Source organism: Parasteatoda tepidariorum, chromosome X2 (assembly GCF_043381705.1).
Source record: "Parasteatoda tepidariorum isolate YZ-2023 chromosome X2, CAS_Ptep_4.0, whole genome shotgun sequence".
Classification (NCBI taxonomy): domain Eukaryota; kingdom Metazoa; phylum Arthropoda; class Arachnida; order Araneae; family Theridiidae; genus Parasteatoda; species Parasteatoda tepidariorum.
In genome coordinates this window covers 30665664-30684240 of record NC_092215.1, presented here as the reverse complement: position 1 = coordinate 30684240, position 18577 = coordinate 30665664, and the positions used below count along the sequence as shown (strand labels likewise).

Sequence of the window (18577 nt, the reverse complement as noted above, 5' to 3'; positions counted from 1 at the left end):
TCCGAAGGTCGTAATTTTGATCTGAGCCAGAGCATGATCAATATCCGATTCAATACCCCTAGACGTATTGATTTGGTAAGGGAACGTGGAGGACTTCATGAACTTTATCATATTAGGGTGCACCAGTCACCATTTTATACACGGGGAATTTCCGGCCGGCTGGGATCGAACTCACGACCTCTTAGACATAGGCCCAACGCCCTACCAGCTAGGCTATCCTGGCACTCTGAAATAAAGCATTGAAACTCTTCAGACTTCAAAACAGGATGCTCCAAACTTCAGTGTCCCTGGAAGCAATAATCCCGCAGTGGATTGATCATTAAGACACAGTTTCCAACGTATCACCGAAGTAAAGCATCACTGGCTGCGGTCAGTGAGCAGGTGGGTGACCACTTGGATCAGTCTATGTAGGAACCAAGGGTGTGCGGTATCAGTCCTCGTTGAACTGTTCTACCGCAAAGTGCTCGACTTCGCGTGCAGGTCGTCGGGCTACCGAAGTGGGAGCAGAGGATCAAAACTGTGATGGCATGTCTTCGGATCAATCGTTAGATGTTTCCTAAACCGTCGCCAATAGCCCATTGTGCAGCTCTAGTGCGACGTAAAGGAACTACAGCAACCCAGAAAGTAATAGCTGTTTGAAGTGGACCTTAGTCTTACAGAAATGTGAAGTTGGAAACGGTTTTATAAATATATTCTAACCAGTGTTAAAAGACTTTTACATAAAAAAGAAGCAGTTGTGCTGTGTGTATTAAAATGAAGAATTTAACGATGTTTTTTTGTGTTTGTTTAAAGAGTTTAGAAAACCAAATAAATTTGCTTGACTAATCTCACTGTAAGTATCTTTAATTAATGATTATATTATTTGAATTTATTGCTATTTATTTTATTTTAAGCTCTTTAAAAGCGTTCTTTAGCAATGAATTATTTTTAACATCTTTAAATCGTCACATCTGTTATTGTTTTAATGAATTACTAAAAGAATTTGATGATGTATAATGCAATGAAAACCGGTTTATCGCATGCGTTTAAATTAGTAGTTTAAATTTAAACTTTAAAAGTAAAATTTAAAGAGTTATAAGTCGAAAAACTTTATTTTTTTTTTGGACATGCAAAGAATCTTTGAAATTTTAAGGATAAAATTATAAGATCAGAGTCAAACTGAAAAATAAAGTGTTAAGGAACATAATTTATCATTTAAAAAAGGATATTTTTTTGTTCGTAAAACTAGACTTTTACAGTGCTATTGTGTGCTTACGTCTTCCTGTTCTCAAGATTTAAATGTTGTTAGCAGTACTTCCTAACATACTTGAATAAAATATTTAAACCTGTTACATTTAGCTTTGAAAGTATTTGTGCTCTTGGATATTTTCCTTCCTTGATCTTTCTTAATCTTTTTAAAAACGCTATTTTAAAAAAATGTGTCCGTTAGTAAGAACTCAGACTTATGTTTTTAAGTAAATGAGTTATTTTTTTTTTTTTTTTTTTTTTTTTTTTTTTTTTTTTTTTTTTTTTNTTTTTTTTTTTAGGAATAAGTATATTTGTTTCATCAAAAGTTACTTTGATTTTATCAGACTTGTACTTAGAAAAACAAAACATTTAAGTGGCTTAATCTCTATTCTACATTTTTAAGGACATTCTAGATAATTGCCCCTAATGGGTTAACCGTCATAAGATAAATACGGGTCCCACGGACCTAGGGCCCCTCACTTGAAACGTTAAAAGCTAAGACTCTTTGTCATTAAAGCTTGATAAACAACTGTTTGCCACCACTTTTTAAAACGGACACTCGTAGAAAACATTTGCTTGAATAATATAAGTTTCAAGACGCAGATTTCTGAAATTTTTAAAGTATACGGTATAGCATGAAATTTAAAGCACGTTCTCATTAAAACTGGCTTTACGTCCACTTTTGTAAAAAGAGTTTAATTCCTTTCAAAGATAGACGAATGCAATGTAAAAAATATTGGTGCATAGTTTCCGCCATTTTTGGTGTTTTAGTAAACAAAAATCTTTTACAGTGCATGGAGTCACATTTTTTATAAACTTTTTAACTGCTATAGATTTATGAATTTATTCATATTTTTTGTTTGTTTACTGACAACAAATATTAACATGCACATTAGAATCAATTTATGGCTTCATTGCAAAAATTAGCACATTTTTAGTAATATATCTGCACTAATTCTTTAAATTTTGACAATTTTATATATTTTTATGCATCATAACTAGTTCTGTACTTAAAATTGTATTTAGTTTACCTCAGCACCAAAAATGATGGCAATTATACACTAAAATTTTTTACAGTGTATAGACAATATTGATCTTTTAATAAGGGTTTCGAAATGCAAGTTTGTGAAATTAATTTCGAAAGTATACCTTATTAACGGGGTTGTAATGGTGCATTCGGCCCTTTTACAACGTATCGGTACTTTTCTGTTAGCTTTAACGCAGTTCCTAAGCTTAAAATCAAATATATTTTCAGAATTTTGGTCGAATAGGAAGCAAAAACAGTACATTTTAGGACCGTAAATTAATATTTAAACGAGGAAAAAGAAAACACAAGCTCTTGAAAACCAACGAATACTTTTTCACGGAGACTTTACTAATAACATCAAAAATAATTTAGTTTCATTATTGAACTTGAATGTGTTTTTAATAAACACTGTTCAACTCCAATTTCATATGGAAATCAGACTTTGGTATTTATTGTCTCTCATACTTAGTAGTGATTCATTTACTTTCGGTTGCCCTAGTTTGTATATTAATTTGAGACCCCTAATGTGTATATTTATTTCACTCTTAACACGCATTTTTAAAGTACATAATAAGGATAGTCATTTTATTTATTTACCGTCGTTGAACAGCCGACCCAATTTTTGAGTTCACGACAACTAAGGTTCAACTCCGTAGTCTTGTAATTTTGAACTCGATCCAGAAGACAAGGAAACACCTGTATCAAGTATTGGGAGAAATTGGCCTTCGTGAAGGACTTTTTGATGGAACTAACCCGCATTTGCGTCACATGGAGAGGAAAACCACGAAAACTTTCCATGGTTAGCCTCACGGCAAGGGGACTCTAACCCATGATCCGCCTACCACTGAGGATATTTTATGTCAGCACTTTTTCGGTGCAAGCAGGATTCAGAATTCGTATCGACCAGCCATCGCTGGGATTCGAAACAGGTTCATTGGAAGGCGAATGCTCTATCCCCTGAGCCATCACAGTTCAAGAATAATTATTATCGAATACTATGCGTATTTGGTTGCGTGGAAATTTCTGAACTTATAATACAAGTATATTTTATATTACCGGCGTTAACCAGCCGATCAAACTCTAAGTTTACGACTATCAATGTTAGACTTCGTAGCCTTGTAATTTTGAACCTAATCCAGCAGACAAGGTAACTCCTGTGTCAAGCATTGGGACAAACTAGTCTCCATGGAGGGCTTTTTGATAGAACTCACCCACTTTTGCGTTATATGAAAAGGAAAATCACTAAAACCTTTGACGGTTAGCCCGCCGGCAAGGGGATTCTAACCCATGATTAGTCAGCACTGTAGTCGGTGGGAGAGCAAAATTAGTTTCAACCAGTCGCCGGGATTTATTCCTTTTCTAGAATTATTCTCTATATTGGAAAGAAAACAAAGCATGCAAATGTCTTAATTTGAATTTCTTTCACCCTCTTTCCCTCCACCCCCGGGTGGCGATTTTTCTTAATCCAGCGGCATTTCAAGACGCGTTCTTCTGTTTGACATTTTCTTAAATAAGAAGAAAGCTTGATTATTGAGTTTTTTTTTTTAAATTCCAATAACAAATTTTAAAAGAAATAAAAGCTTGTATTATAAGTGGGACCAGCCACAACGAAGAGGAAAACGTCTGAAATAAAGAATCGTTAAAGGCCGCCGATTAATAAATTACACTCCAGGTGAGTTGTGTTTTGAGGGCAAAACTACAACACTGCTTGTAAACCTGGTGTGTAAAACAAATTTTTAAACATAAAAAAATCTTTTTTACTGTCATTTTCTAGATAAAGTTAACTGCAGCACAAAGTAAGGATCTATTTTAAAGATGGACACATTTATCACAAATATTTTTTCTAAATTATAGTTTTCGCTGTGCAAATTGGTGAAATTGACGCATGCAGTGTTCCTAGTAAAATTAGAAGTTGAGGCCTGTTTTCATAGGAAAAGATTTACTTTTTTAACTGACATTTTTCTAAAATTTGCAACTCAAATATAGTGTTTAGCACCATTTTAAAGATGAACTCTCGTGGAAAATTTTTCATTTTGTGGTTCGAATTTGAGAAATTAATGTTTAAAATTATCTTTGAACCCAAATGTTCTTTTTATTCTTCCGTTTTTTTCTTGCGTCAGACTTAGTTAAAAGTACAGTTTGATTTCGTAACATTGAATAGAAAATAAGCTTTCTATTTGTATTTTTTGTAGTGTAACTTTCTCTTGGTAAAATTCTGTTTTCAACCAACTAATCTTAAGGGTATTTTTTTTTTTCATTAACCGAAAAAGGTCTCATGTCCTATTGTTCAATTAAACAACAAAAGCTTTAAACTTTATTTCTAATAATTAGAACTTCTATAATTTTTTTTACTTTTGAAAGATGTATTTAACAACAGAAGCTTACGATAGGGTTTACGAAATAAAATTTAAAAAAAATAATAAGTTTTAAAATATGCTGTGTTCTATTAAGAAAATCTAACATTATAAGGCAATTCTCATTAACAAACTGTTTTACAGTAATATACTAGTCCATACTATAAAATAGTTATAAATAGTATATAGTAATACTTAGGTGTTTTATAAAGACCACCTTTAATGTGAATTTTTTGAGTCCTTATCAAAAATGAAAATTTAACAGCATGAACATTCGAGTGACAAATTAATATTAAGGCGAGATAAGAAAAAGTTAAGGAAAAACGTTATCGAAATATGGCGAATTACAGTAGAGGAATGCATAGGTAATAAATATCAAAACGGGTTTAATTGAAAGAGGAATCTTGAACGTGATTCTAATAAACGTTTTTCAACTCCTATTTTCTCCTGCTATCAGACCTGTCTTGTTGCTTATTACATCTACTTTCCTGTACTGCAATTCCTAATGCCTATACTTTTTGTTTAATTTTTAGAATGATTATAAAAATCATATTAATCACAATCTTTACGGAGCATGCAGCATAAGCTGTGAAATATTTTAGAGCTTATAATAGCATCTTTACATCTCTTTATTTATGTAAAAAGTACAAATTCAATTAGTTCTCACGTTTTAGCATTAAGAAGAAAAATAAAAGTCGCAATAAAAATAGAATGCGATATTTTAAGTTACGAAATCAAAAACAAAAACGTACTTTCTTTGAATAAACATACCTTTTTTTCGACGGATTTAGTTGACAGATGTGCTTGATCATAATTAGCAAAACTTACGGCTATTTTGATTTGAGTAACTACATAAAATCACTAACGATTCGGGTCTATTATGATGAAAAAAACGTATGTGAATTTTAGCATTCATAGTTGCCTAATTGCAACTTTAAAAATGTACTTATTTCATGTCATTCTAAACTTTATTCCTGAAAAATGAATGTCCCTGCTAAGAAACTAAAATATAGCCTGTAAAAATTAGCTTATCTTGCATCAAATCAAAGCCGCTATAAAATGTAGAAGACGCCATAGCACTGGAGAAACTTATCATCGCAAATCATCTTTCACCTAATTTAAAGTATAGAAAAAGAGAGTACGGACAAACCTGGAGTAAACCATGAAGTTTTAATTACTGAAAAGAAATTTTTAAAGCTTCAAAATTAAAATAAATTATAAGAAGATAACTCTGGAATACGCAATTGAGAAGTTCTCTTCCGATAATTTGTTTGCATTTTGATATTTTGAAATTTTCTTCATGACTTTAGGTTTGCCTGAATTCACTTTTTCTTTCTTTTAAATTAGTAACGGAGGTGAAGGAGAATTTACGACGAAAAGTTTCTCCCTTGGTATGGCGACCTCTTGAGCTATGAGCTAGCATTTACTGAAAGCATTACCTGGCAGTCGAAGTTTCAAGTGTTGTGATTACATTATTAACCATTTTTAAAAAGATATCGTGGGATATATAAAGATTTATATTGAGTGAGATGTGTATAAAATTCATTTTATCAAAGTCGCAAAGTGGAGATAAATCTGAAACAAAAATATTTTGGTTATTGAAGAATTTTAAACCTGCCATTCATAATTTCATAAGTAAATCTAAGGAGTAGTAATAAGAGGAGTGGTAATACGAGGACAATCTGGATGAAAAATGATTTCGACGGCAAGGAATGATCGATAAATTCACCGGCAATAAACAAGTGAAGTTTCAAAACTCTTCAGCGAAAAATTATGTTACTGATTTGAAGAGTTTCATAACAAATAAATCTGCAAAATGTCTAAGATGAAGAAAACACTGAGGTTTAAGAAGTTTCAAAATTGTCCAGCAAAAGCGCAGCCAAGCAACTAGCCCCATTTTTAGGGCTGTATCTTTTAACATTTCACATGTTACAGAAAGGAAGAGTCTTATCGGATACTAATGAGAAAGACATAAAAATGTAGAAAACACTGAAGTGTATGAAATATCATCGAAACTAGACTGATATAAGCTAAAAATATTATGCGGATGATGAGTGGAACAAAATTATATTTTCATATAATTTTTTAAACATCTGGATGGCTGTAACTCTATTGGAAGAATTTCATCTGCAACAGAAGGAATGCTTCAATCAACAAATAGGAAGAGGATTGGTAATGATTTGTGGAGTCTTTAATTATGACAGATAGTATCATGGCAAATTTCGAGACACATGGTCTTTATATAAACAAAAAATAAAGGATATTTACATTTTTACTTGTTTTTACATGTATGTACTTTCTATTTTTTTATAAGGATTTAAGTATTTTTTTAAGAATTTTATCATTATAAATGACTCTATAGAAAACAAAAAAATTTCTTTTACAAATAAAATAATGATTTTATGAGGTTTTGATTCTATCTGTATCGCGTATTTCATATTTTTTGTTGTTACTTGCGTATTAAAGACTCAAATTATCTGTAAAAAAAGTGATATAAATAATAAAAAAAATTTTAAAAAAAACCACAATAATCAAATAGTGTAAAAATTTTAAGGCTAGTTATGAGTGGGTAGTGTTAAATATATTGTTAAAAATATTATATCGTGGTCATACATAGATAATTTTCTAATAAAAATTTACTAAAAAATAGCTGTTTTTGGCCTCTTTGGGGAAGCTAAAACATAAGCCCCCCCCCAAAAAAAAGAGCTTTTATTTTAAGGTGATATATTTTTCATACATCTCAAAATTTTGATAAGGTCTTTTTTAGTTTATTTTACTAATTATGTACATATAATTATGCATTATAGTACATAGATTCAATGTACTATAAAATATTTGAAGTGCAATATATAAGAACAAAAAAAAATGTGAGTAAAAGATTTTAAAATTATCTAAATCTGAAATAAATTTAAACCTTTTTTTGCATATTGTAAGATAATTTTATGTATTTCTACACATTTTTGTCATGAAGCAAAATCCGCTAAACTCAATAACGTATATATAAATAATAAAACTATCTTAAAGTTTACTTTAATCGAATTTCAAAACTTTCCTATAATTTTTCATTGTAATCAAAAACTCCGATCAAAGTGTGCGAGTCCTATTATATTTTTTACAAAGACTATCGCTTTATAAAGGCATAGAAATAAAAATTAAAAAAATCTTAAAATATATTTTAAGTGATAAAATTATATGAAATTGTTGCTCAGTATATTGAAAGCTGAATCTCGGAAGGATAAAATAAATGACAAGATTGATAAGTAATGATTAAAGAAGTTTAATTTTATTCCATTTTGGTAGACGTGTTTTACGGATAATCCTTTAACAATATTTCAAATAAAAATAAAGGATACTTTTGACCAACTCAAATAATATTTAAAAAAGATTAAATAAACATTTCGCGCACTGAAACAAGCGCATAGGATTCTAGCTTTTGACTAATTCTTAGAAATCTCTCAATTTTACGGATATATTTTACATAACTATTACAGTTGAAGCTTGATTGCCAATAGAATGTGTGCATTTGTATCACGTGATTAGAAATCACGCTTATATTTAAGCTATTTTTTTAAACTTGAGTCTTTTTATCTAAACCTTTCACTTGAAGCAGTCGCCTTTAGTTTTGATTTCCCGTCTTATTAAATTTCTGTATCCCTGTCCTTAGTAAGTAATTTTTTTATTATTCATACATTTTCTTACTATGCATTTTAAATATAAAAACAAAGTTATTATAAATATTTATCGCATCTGTTAATTTTAAAAATAATATAAAATTGTTGTAATTTATATGTTGTCTGTATAACATATTGTAAAATCGACCACTATGGTTGGATGTTAATGGAAACAATATGGTTAGATGTTATTAAAAAATTACTTAATTATCAAATAAAATCTAATTTAGTTGTCAAATTTGTCAGAACATGTCTTAAAAAATTTCTTAAATACTTAGTTTTAAAAATCATGCAAATTTTCAGAAAATAATTTTTTGCCAAATAAGTTTCACTTAAATGATTTCAAAGATTTTTGGGATTTTTTTGACTTTAAATGAGAAAAAATAATTAAGTTATAAATTAAAATTTTCAAAGAATTAAATTTGTTTTGTTTCTAATGATTTGCCATAAAGGATCATATGATATCGTTTAGGATTTGTTAAATGATGCTAACAGCTTTAAACAAATTTACAGTAATCTACCGTAAAATATTCCGTAATCCACTGATTGATTAAAAATTTTTTTTTATATTTGTTAATGTAAGAAATTAGTTTAATACTTCACTAATACAGTCGAACACCGCTATAGTGTACCATCTATGGATCCAGCAATAAGCCCATATTAAAAAATTGTGCACTATGAATATTCAGTAGTATTGTTGGAAACAGTGATTTCAAGAGGGGGTACATTGTTAATATTGTTACATGATGCTAACAGCTTCTTTCTGTAATCCACTAATAACTGATTAAACAAAGAAAATGTATATATTAGTTAATGTAAGAAATTGATTTAATACTTGATTGATTTAAGTCCATAATAAACAATGATTCATTATGGATCCAGTAGTATTGTTGGAAAAAATTATTGCAATAGTACATAATTTGCTTTATAAATTAGTAACTAACTAAATATGCAGAGTGCTCTGAAATTAAGTTTCTTTACAAGGAATTTCTTCCTCTGATTTATTTATTTATTTTTTAAAAAAAAACGTTCAAAAACGTTCAAAAATTTTTCCATATAACGAAGTAGTTGTCTCCCTATAACGAATTTTCTTAGATGTTCATCTTTTTGATTTCCACCGTTTTTGACGAAAGTTGCAATTAGAAGTTTTAATTTTTGTGCCACTAATTGGCTCCTTGATGTGTCTATTTTTGGAATAAATTCAGTGAGATGACTAATTTTAAACACTCCTTTATAAAATATAAAAATCTAATTTTTATTTAAGTCATAATTATAAACTTTTGAACTTGCCACATAGATTAAAAATTCTGTATCATTCATTTAAATAATTGTAAAAGAGAAATTTGACCCAACTATAAATGAAACAGCAATTTCTCAGCTACTCATTATAAGCACCTGAAACATTAGCTGAACAGCAATTCAAACGCGACCTCTAAAAATGTTCGCTACAACAAAGTGTTCACTATATCCAGAATCCACTATAGCAGGTTTACAATGTATTTTATTTACAATGGGATTTAATATTTTTTAAACATAATATTTGAATGCTGACATTAAATGCGGGTCATAGAGTGTGTAACTAATACATCATAGTGTCATTTATTGTAGTTTTAAAAAATACATATTTGATTCAAAAAATAAGTCTTGTTAATTTTATTAATTACCTTACCAGTTAGTGTGAACTTAAATCTTAATAAATCTACCAGAATTTTTATAACATATGTCTTAAATCAATTTCGTAATTTTATTTCAATTTAAACCTTAGTTTGTTGCTGAAGTTTTACTTTTTTTCTGTTACTGACTTATCTAATTGTATTATGCCTTGGTTGGGAGTTATCCACCTTAGATAAAAAATAAATTTATTTAATAAATTTTCTACCTTGTGCACTTTTATATTACAATAAAACTTTTATTTAACGTCCCCCGTGAATAGCGATGTCCCGCATTTAACGTCTTTTCAGCTGAGTGCCCCTAGTACCCTTTCCTCTATCAATAATGTAAAAAAATTCCGTTATATAGAGCGTTCTCTAATACTATTTCTCTGAAATACCGTAGAGTTGGAATATTGTACAATTTCTAATATCCTATAAAAAGAAAAACAAATGTGTAGAAGCTTTGAACATAATATCGCACTACACAGTGGGCCAGCATCCAAGGTTTCGTTTGCCAAAATTAGTATTTCGATAAAATTTATTTCAAAATTGGGTTTTTTTTATTTAGGAGTTTTTCTGTGCAGATAAATTGAATTTCGAAATACACTAAAAATACCCCCTCCCCCCCAAAAAATGGCGGCTGAAATATGGCGAGCAAAAATAAAAATAATAATATAGTAGTACGTTTAAATAATTAAATATAGCAATGAAAATATAATAATTTTCGTAATTTTATATTAAAAATGAAAAAAAAAATTTATTTTCGAAGTAATATTACAAAATAACGCGAAAACGTGAAAAAAAAAACATAATTTTCGTTTTTCAGTATATTTAGTTCACCTTTGCAATACGGGCAAAATGGGGCAGGTTTTTTCGAAAGAGGAAACATCAAAGAGGACAACAACAAAAAAGTTTAGCTAATTACCACGTGGAACTTTTTGGAACTAAGTTTCGAAAGTCATTCAAACATTGTCAAATGATAAGATATAAACTATAAGTTTGTCAAGAGTATTAACTAATCCAACAAATTGAGAAATTTTACTATAATTTCAGACTAATTACTCTGATAAAAATGCAACAGAAAGGTGAAATTTCTATATATATTTCGGAAATAAAAATTTAAAAGTTACATTTTAAAAAAAAAATTTAACATATTTTTGATTAAATTCTACTCTTGTCGGTCCAAAAAGTAAATTATAATGTTTGGAATGATTATGAATACTTAATTTGGGCTATATTAAAACTGCCTACACATATTTTAGTTGAAAATTTAATTTTTGACTTTTGGCCAGAGATCATAGTCTTCTGGCCCACAGTGCACTAGTGGAAAAAGAGTTTCTAAAGACTATCGTTAGTGGATTCAGAAAAAACAGTTTTGCATCAGTTCCGATTAACATGGGAATTTTCATGTCCCCCATATAGCAACCTCCCGTTATTTACGACTTTTTTGTCCAGCCCGACGAGCATCGTTAAAACGAGAATCTACTTTATATTAAAATAAAATATGATATATTATAATCTATTATAATAAAATTTTAGTACATAGCTGCAAAATTCACTGAAGTGAAAGACTAATAAGTAACCAATCTACCCCCGAAGGAGTTTTTGGATAAGGGTTTCACCCGTTGTCAAGTGAACTAAACACTACAAAATTACAGTAAAGAAAATCAAAACCAAAAAGATTGATACATATAAGAAAAAATCAAATTGAAAAAATCAAGCAGATAAAAATGAAACAGAATCCTCAAAAAAAGTTAAAAGCACTTAAAACACCTAAATGAGTAACCAACAATAAATGGTCAATTTTACACTTTTCACAACATAATTTTCATACTGATAGTGAAATATCAGTTGGGGGGGGGGAGACAAAATTGTTTAGGCATATAAGTTTTCTGCTCAGTAATAATAAAGTTTAAATAATATAGATAAGAAAAGAAGGAAAGATATTAGTAAAAAAGGTTGGCTTTTTAATTCGATCCACTCTAACTAGCAATGAAATAGTTTATATACATAAGAATTGCATAGTATGAGTAACCAATTAGGTGCTTTTAGTCATCTTTCCTTATTAGTAATTTCAGGAATTCTGCATATGCTTGCAAGTGATTTCTTAATGTTCATGTTCTTACAAGTTAGTAAAGCTGTACTTGTACTTTTAATCCCCGCAAATTTCATTAAGATGAAATAAATTGTGAACTCTTAAGCTGTGAAGCACTTTTTAAACTTACATAAGGACGATAAAATAAGACATTTAGAAATTTCTAAGAAAGGGGAAAATATGTGTTTATTGTTCAGTTATCATTAAAATGAAGCTTTTATGATTAGTTCAAATTTTTAATTAATTTGATATTAAAATTGAATTAAAATTGATACAGTTCATACTTCAGTAATTTCGTTGTTTCCCTAAAAATATATTTTTGAAATTTTTATATCTTAGCTGCAGAGATGGCTAGTTTGAGATGGGTCCAAAATTATTTAAAATGTGTTGGTTTCCCTCGTAAATCCGCATGGTTTTTTACTCGTTTCTGCTATGAGTTTCCTTATGGTTTTTAAAATATTCATATTTTAATACAGCATTACCACACCCGAATTTAATTTGCTATTGAGTGATCTTTTTTACTCTCGATTCGCGATGATTAACACGGTGATATATACTACGATTATTACCAAGCATTTCTACATATTTCTTGAAATCTCGATAATTACAATATTAGTACAACACGCGCATTTAAGCTATGCATCAAATAACATCTTCCATTCATCATATTGTTTGTAAGTTCGAAACCATCTATTGCATCATAAATTTGCGTGAATTTTGGATTGTTTTTCCAGCAATTGTTGATACATTACCGTCGTTGAACAACCGACGCAATTTAGGGCTTACGGCTACTGATGCTCAACTCCGTAACCTTGTAATTTTGAACCCAATCCAGAAGAGAAGGGAACTTCTGGATCAAGTATTGGGAGAAATTGCGTTTTATAAGACTTTTGATGAAACTAACCCAAATTTGCGTTACATGGGGAGGAAAACCACGAAAACCCTCCACGGTTAGCCTGACACCAAGCGGACGCTAACCCATGATCCGTCTACCACTGAAGATATTTTACGTCAGCACTGGTCGGTGCGAGGCGGGTGCGGAATCGAACCAGACTCACACCATTAGCAATCGATAGAGATTACCGCAGTTTTCAAAATCTTGATATTTTTAAGCCATGCTAAATACAAATCGCATATTTGATTAATTACTTTCTAGCACAGCACTCAATTTGCAACAATTTTATCGAAAAGTCTTGATCTCTTATGAGATTTTTTTTTTTTAATTCCGATGTATTAATAGCATTACGACAAGCGCATTTGAGAAATTACCTTTCGACTCACTCAATTTGCGATGATTTCATTTCGACGTAACTATTTCAATAGTTCAGTTAATGTCAGAAATTTTCATGTGTTTTTTTTAAAACTATAATATAATTCGTCTTGCCTCTAATTTAAAATTGATTAAGCTAATTTTTTTCACGGCATCTGTTGAGAGAAAAAATTGCTCGGATTTCAGAGGTCTGGATGTTTGAGGTTATATCTTTTTAAAAAGTTTTTAGATTTCCATAAAAGCATTAAAATGTTTATGTGTCTTGTGGAAATTCTGAAAACTTGCGAAGCATCCGCATGGAACTATCAGTGTTATATAAAAATTTCCCTCTTGAAAAAGTGTGTCCAAACTCCTTCATATATATAAAAAATTTAACACATCCTAAATTTAATCCATACAAAGAAATTTGCCTAAATCATACTACCTCAGATTTCTGAAGAAGCATTGGCAAAGGAGGGACATCAACAGATAAATAAGAAAACTTCTTTTATGAGGTATAAATCTATGTTAAAAGAATTAAGTTGCTGTGCAAATGGTTAAAATATTTAGGTTTATCAGTTTTGCAAGTTTTCAATGTAATTTTGAACATCCTCTGTAAGGATACGGCATATAGTAAAAATATGTCGAATGTTAAGAGGAAGGTAATAAATGCATTATATAACTGTTAAACTAGTCAACCGTATTTAAAATGTTTCTTGGTGAACTAAATATTTTTTGAGATAATACTTTGAAACTCTAAGTAGTTCCCTGAACTGTACTTTATGTGAGGTTCTAAATTGTACCAATACAATTTAGGAGCAACAGATTAACTTCACCAGCTAGACAAGTCGTTTCTCAAGTCCTTTAAACTGTATTTACTTCATCTAAATTGTTGAAGAAAGGCTGCAAACTATACCTGGACACCCAATACAAAGTTCCCCATCTCGTGAAGTGTAAGGCTGCAACAATTAAAAACTTTGTTAAAAGATTGAGTGGCCCACAACTCTCTCAACCTTTAAACTTTTTGCCAGTAAAATCTTATTCTGGATATGAATCAATCAGTAAGAAAAATTATTTCTTTAAAATAAGACATCTATTTTCTCTAAAAACTAGGAACAGAAATTCAATGAAAAATACCAAAACCTTAACCCTTATGTTGAAACAAGTAATGATCTATCTCAGTGGTTGCCAACTGGCGGGCCGGATCCGACCTGTGAAGCCTTTTTCTGTTGCCGGCGAACTAAAATATATTAGTTGTAATTTTTTGCGGACAATTTTCGTAAAAAATCTAGATGGCTTTAAAAAACTTTTCTTTCGTTAAAAAAAACCTAATTTCTTCGTTCTGCGAAATTTAACAAACCAACGCAGCAAAAAAATTTATTTCTTAGGTTTTGCATCCAAGAAAATATTTATTCAAATACAAAAATAATCGTGTATGTTGCTTAAAAATCTACTTCTAATTTGTAATTCAATACGTTTGTTTGTACAACTTGATAAAAATCTGACAATAATATTTAATGCTCCTTCAAACATAAGAGCCCTATATAAAATTTTGATAAAGTTGCAGCCTGCCACTTGACTGGTGTTTTTAATTGCGGCCCCCGCCCTCATGTAAGTTGGAAACCCCTGATCTAGCTGATGGTGCTTTGACAGAGAGTTCTTTTCCTGATATTGGAGATTTTTATCAAATCAATTTCTCTAATTCCCTAACCTAATAACAATAGGAAAACTATTTTTTGATCACAAAAGAGATATAGTCTTAACAAACAGTCCTTATGAAAATTAACTGAAATTAGAAATTAACATAAAATTAATTTACTTAATAAAAATTAAGAGTTAGGTCAATCCAATCTAAAATTTTTAATTTATATATTTTTACCACACTAATTTAATTCAAAAGTTATAAAAATTTTTAACTAAAATTAAACATAAGTATTACCAGCAAGAAATCAAAACCAGTTAGGGCTATAAGGTGTTTGGAAATTAAAGAACAAAAATTTAAGGGGTAACAGAAAACATCTGAACAACTAATTTTCACCATACACTGCATGGGCAGAGTGAAATCGATGAGGCACTAGGGAGTATATGTTACTGTCACATGAAAGAGCAAAACATTAAATATATAGAAGAGGTAATAAATTAATTTTGACAGTGTGTGTGTGGCAAAATTACAGAAACTGCTCAAAAGAACGGTGATGCAGGAGTTACACATGTGATATAGCGAATGGCGTACATCGTCTAATTTACGTCAAATTAATTTGCATCACCTCTATCCCTTTGGGGTTTCATTGTTTCGTGAAACAGAAACGGAAATCTCTTAGTGGTTTTCGGCTTGCTCTCTGTCCAGGCATTGTATGGGGAAAATTACTTGTTTAGATGTTTTCTATTACCCTATAGATTTTTGCCCATGAGTTTGGAAACACCCTGTATACTGAACTAAATACACTTGTTGTCATCAATAAAATTTAACCTAAACATTGCTTTGTCTTAGGCTTATTCTGCTGAAGATATGGTGCCCAAAAAGTCACCCTTAACTTTGTTGTAGATATTATGCTCAGTATTTTCTAGGCTTATAATTGATAATATTTCTGTGTGTATATAAACATATAGATATATATCAGCTGGAAAAAAAAACTATTACATTTCTTATTATACAATTTCAATTAGGATTAATCATTGTCTACTTATTTACTAAATTAGAATTCAGTATTTTCCAATTTGGTACAATTTACAAGGTACCAAGTGGTATGAATTAAGCAACCAGTTTCCTAAATTTAAATTGTAACACTTGCAGATCTGATGATAACTATTAATTATTTATTGCATAAATATTACCAAAAAAAATTAAGAGGCTGAATAATTATTTCAAGATTAAAATATTTCAAAAGTAATTGGAAATAACTTGTGACAGGTAAAAATTTAAATGTGAAAATTTGTATTGCAACTATCAGAAATTTATGTGTGAACTGCATTTATTTCAGAAATTAAAATTTACTTTTGATTTGTTTGTTTTTAAAAAAAAAAACAAAATTTAAATATTTAAGAAAATTTAACTAGTTTGATTGTAACTTGCTTAGCATTTTAGAAACTACAAAAACTCCTTGTTCATTCAGCATCAGTTTTAAAATTCACAGATTCATAAGGTAGTATATTTTATTCAACCTATTTTACGTTGCTGAATTTGAGTGGGCATAACCATCGAAAGGGAGTTAGTAATTTAGATAATTTACATAAACTTTTCTTTATTTTTAGGGTAAATCTAAACTAATCTAAAGCGACAAAACAGTCAAAGCAGTTTTCTCTTCTGAAACTTTAATTTTGGTTTCTACTTTGTCTCAAAAATGCCTGATACTAACACCGCACAACAGGAGGATAGATCTTCAAGTGATTGTGAAGAAACCAAGAAAGTCTCGACAGGTTTAAACATGCCTATGGATTTAACAGCAGAAAGCAACAATATGAAAAGAAAAATTGATTCAATTTATCTTGAAGATGATTTAAGACATGAAGAATCCAAGGAATCTACAAGTGAAGATGAAATGCATAATCAAAATCCTAATGTGGATATATTTGGATATAGTTTAACTTCAAAAAAGCATCTGGCTAAATTTACTGTTAACTGCCCTCACTGTTCAAGAAAAGTAGGTGCTCTTCGATTTGCTTTTCATTTGGCTCGCTGTATGAAAACTGGAAGCAGAAGAGCTGGACGTCGCTAATAAGCTAATTTCTTTTAGTACTTCAAAGATTATAAGAAAGATAGATTGTAATGCTGCTTATTAAGTTTTTCTTTCAAAGTATTAAACAGGACACAATATGATTGTTATGTTAACGATATACATTTGTATTTTTCTAACATCTCTATTTTTTAAACAAAATGTTATGGTTAAAATTAAAGGTTTGAAATTTATAATCTGTAGTTTTCATTTCTATGTCTAAATTGTACTTCATTTTATAACTTTATAATTTAAACCCTGTTTTTTTTTTGGTTAGTTTGTATTTTAGTTAAGAAAGAATACCTAGTATTGAAGAGGTTACTTATTTTAAATAATTAAGAAAGTCTTGATCATGATAAATAAAAATACCTAATGCAAAAAAAGCAATTCAATAACTAATTTTTAGTTAATTTAAAAAATTTTAAAAAATTCAACTCCACAATATTATACAACCTAATCTGTGATTCCCTTTACTGGAAGATCTTTAAATTTCTAAAAAAACCTAGATTTCAAGTGAAGATATTCAGTACGAAACAAAATAAAACAAGCACCAGTTCATGAGAATTTGAAAAGACGAATAGACCAGGGGGGGGGGGAATAGGACCAGACCTCTATACACTACGTAAAAATTTATCAAAATAACACTTTTAGATCAAAGCTATTGAAATCAAAACGGCATTTAGATTATTTGGAATAATGAAAAGAAGTGGAAGCAGTTATAATTTATACCAATATGACTAGAAACTTAACAGAATTTTAAATATTGTTTGGTGTAACGGTTAAAGTATAACGGTTTGTGATGATTCATTCATGCCAATGTATCAACACACATTTGTCAACACCAAAATCTGGTTCCAAATTATTGCAATAGGTCGATTAATCCAAGATTACCCCTCAAGGTCCCACAACCTTGAGACATCTCACTGCTCTTTCCTTTTGTGTCAAATCTTGCTTATCGTGCCATTTGATCAGGTTTCACTCTTAATGTTTGGCCTAGTGCAGAAGGTTTTGGTTTCTGCGCCATTAAACACTATGCAATTCAATTCAACCTGATCACCTAATCATTATGCAATAAGAAATTTTTTTGACTTCATAGTTTGTCAAGTTTATTAGAAAAATTATCCATACAGATCCAATTAGGAAATGTGGGACGCCTAACAGAAATGAATCAATATTTTATTACTTCTCTATCAAATACTTTGAATTTAATGAAGATCAGAGAAGCATGAATTTGTTACGTATCAAATTATGTTTTTTTTAATTGCATTTATTTTTACTTTTTTTCGTTAAAATGTAAGTTTAAGTTTCTGGAACATCAATAATTGACGTTTTTTTTAACATAAATTATTTTTGCCATAAAGTACATTTCATGGAATAACATATAAATGCCTCAGTAGCCAAATTGATAAAACAAAAGTAAATAATTCACAAAAATAAACATAAACAGTAATCTCCAGAAAGATTTCTGAAAAAATGTATTATTTAATGGCTAAAAAATTTTCATCTAGTACTGTTAAACATTTTAGATACATGTTTTTAAAATGTATACAGTAAACAATTTCTAAAGTGCTCTGAAAGTACAATTTATA

At 29.8% G+C, this 18577-nt stretch overlaps 1 non-coding gene across 1 annotated transcript; it reads left to right on the top strand.

Moving 5' to 3' along the window:
• Positions 1-509: 509 nt before the first annotated feature.
• On the top strand, positions 510-17185 carry LOC122269158 (uncharacterized). The gene is made up of 2 exons (XR_011638365.1): positions 510-832; positions 16528-17185. It is a non-coding gene; the product is annotated as an uncharacterized protein (transcript).
• The last annotated feature ends 1392 nt before the right edge of the window (positions 17186-18577 follow it).